Source organism: Schistocerca gregaria, unplaced genomic scaffold (assembly GCF_023897955.1).
Source record: "Schistocerca gregaria isolate iqSchGreg1 unplaced genomic scaffold, iqSchGreg1.2 ptg000711l, whole genome shotgun sequence".
NCBI classification, from domain to species: domain Eukaryota; kingdom Metazoa; phylum Arthropoda; class Insecta; order Orthoptera; family Acrididae; genus Schistocerca; species Schistocerca gregaria.
Genome location: NW_026062089.1, coordinates 924,525 through 927,469, shown reverse-complemented (window position 1 = coordinate 927,469; position 2,945 = coordinate 924,525).

Sequence of the window (2,945 nt, the reverse complement as noted above, 5' to 3'; positions counted from 1 at the left end):
ATGCAACTCGGCTGCTAGTCCTCCTTTCATGCAGAATCTTAATGTCCTAGCTCATGTCCAAGGTACCAAAGCCAGCTAAAAAGTCAATAATCGATACCTAAAACTTGAATTGTACTACTTCTGACTGGCTATTACATCAACTTAGAAGCTTCATCTGTGTTCTACTATGGTGCTTTTAGTGTCTCAGCATACAGCAGCACGCGACATAGCTTTGCAAACGACAGGTACAACCGTTTAAGAGAGAAGAGCGGCCAATGTGACGATCTGGCTTTAAATCGATTCGATAACAAATGACGAAAACGGACGGATTTCTCGGGCTTTTACTACATATGAACACTTTTCACACTCTCCCATGCAAATCGGCTGCTAGTCCTTCTTTCATGAAGAATGTTAAGGTCCTAACTCATGTCCAAGGCACCAAAGCCAGCTAAAAGATCAATATTGAATACCTAAAACTTGAATTGTACTACTTCTTCCTGGCTATTACGTCAACTTAGAAGCTTCATCTGTGTTCTACTATGGTGCTTTTAGTGTCTCCGCATACCGCAGCACGCGACATAGCTTTGCAGATGATAAGTACAACCGTTTCAGAGAGAAGAGCGGCCAATGTGACGATCTGGCTTTAAGTCGATTCGATAACAAATGACGAAAACGGACGGATGTCTCAGGTTTTTACTACATATGAACACTTTTCACATTCTCCCGTGCAACTCGATTGCTAGTCCTCCTTTCATGCAGAATATTATGGTCCTAGCTCATGTCCAAGGCACCAAAGCCAGCTAAAAAGTCAATAATCGATACCTAAAACTTGAATTGGACTACTTCTTACTGGCTATTACATCAACTTCGAAGCTTCATCTGTGTTCTACTATGGTGTTTTTCCTGTTTCCGCCTACGGCAACACTCGACATAGCTTTGCAGACGATAAGTACAACCGTTTCCGAGAGCAGAGCGGCCAATGTGACAATCTGGCTTTAAGTCAATTCGATAACAAATGACAAAAACGAACGGATTTCTCAGGTTTTTACTACATATGAACACTTTTCACATTCTCCCGTGCAAATTGGCTGCTAGTCCTCCTTTCATGCAGAATGTTAAGGTCCTAGCTCATGTCCAAGGCACCAAAGCCAGCTAAAAAGTCAATAATCCATACCTAAAACTTGAATTGTACTACTTCTTACTGGCTATTACATCAACTTAGAAGCTTCATCTGTGTTCTACTATGGTGCTTTTAGTGTCTCCGCATACCGCAGCACGCGACATAGCTTTGCAGACGATAAGTACAACTGTTTCAGAGAGAAGAGCGGCCAATGTGACGATCTGGCTTTAAGTCGATTCGATAACAAATGACGAAAACGGACGGATTTCTCAGGTTTTTACTACATATGAACACTTTTCACATTCTCCCGTGCAACTCGGCTGCTAGTCCTCCTTTCATGCAGAATCTTAAGGTCCTAGCTCATGTCCAAGGCACCAAAGACAGCTAAAAAGTCAATAATCGATACCTAAAACTTGAATTGGATTACTTCTTACTGGCTATTACATCAACTTAGATGCTTCATCTGTGTTCTACTATGGTGATTTTAGTGTCTCCGCTTACCGCAGCACGCGACATAGCATTGCAGACGATAAGTACAACCGTTTCAGAGAGAAGAGCGGCCAATGTGACGATCTGGCTTTAAGTCGATTCGATAACAAATGACGAAAATGGACGGATTTCTAAGGTTTTTACTACATATGAACACTTTTCACATTCTCCCGTGCAACGCGGCAGCTAGTCCTCCTTTCATGCAGAATGATTAGGTCCTAGCTCATGTCCAAGGCACCAAAGCCAGCTAAAAAGTCAATAATCGATACCTAAAACTAGAATTGTACTGCTTCTTACTGGCTATTACATCAACTTAGAAGCTTGATCTGTGTTCTACTATGGTGATTTTAGTGTCTCCGCATACCGCAGCACGCGACATAGCTTTGCAGACGATAAGTACAACCGTTTCAGAGAGAAGGGCGGCCAATGTGACGATCTGGCTTTAAGTCGATTCGATAACAAATGACCAAAACGGACGGATTTCTCAGGTTTTTACTACATATGAACACTTTTCACATTATCCCCTGCAACTCGGCTGCTAGTCCTCCTTTCAGGCAGAATCTTAAGGTCCTAGCTCATGTCCAAGGCACCAAAGCCAGCTAAAAAGTCAATAACCGATACCTAAAACTTGAATTTTACTACTTCTTACTGGCTATTACATCAACTTAGAAGCTTCATCTGTGTTCTACTATGGTGCTTTTCCTGTTTCCGCCTACGGCAACACGCGACATAGCTTTGCAGACGATAAGTACAACCGTTTCCGAGAGCAGAGCGGCCAATGTGACGATCTGGCTTTAAGTCGATTCGATAACAAATGACGATAATGGACGGATTTCTAAGGTTTTTACTACATATGAACACTTTTCACATTCTCCCGTGCAACGCGGCAGCTAGTCTTCCTTTCATGCAGAGTGTTAAGGTCCAAGCTCATGTCCAAGGCACCAAAGCCAGCTAAAAAGTCAATAATCGATACCTAAAACTTGAATTGTACTACTTCATACTAGCTATTACATCAACTTAGAAGCTTGAACTGTGTTCTACTATGGTGAGTGCAGTGTCTCCGGATACCGCAGCACGCGACATAGCTTTGCTGACGATAAGTACAAGCGTTTCGGAGAGAAGAGCGGCCAATGTGACGATCTGGCTTTAAGTCGATTCGATAACAAATGACGAAAATGGACGGATTTCTAAGGTTTTTACTACATATGAACACTTTTCACATTCTCCCGTGCAACTCGGCTGCTAGTCCTCCTTTCATGCAGAATGTAAAGGTCCTAGCTCATGTCCAAGGCAACAAAGCCAGCTAAAAAGTCAATAATCCATACCTAAAACTTGAATTGTACTACTTCTTACTGGC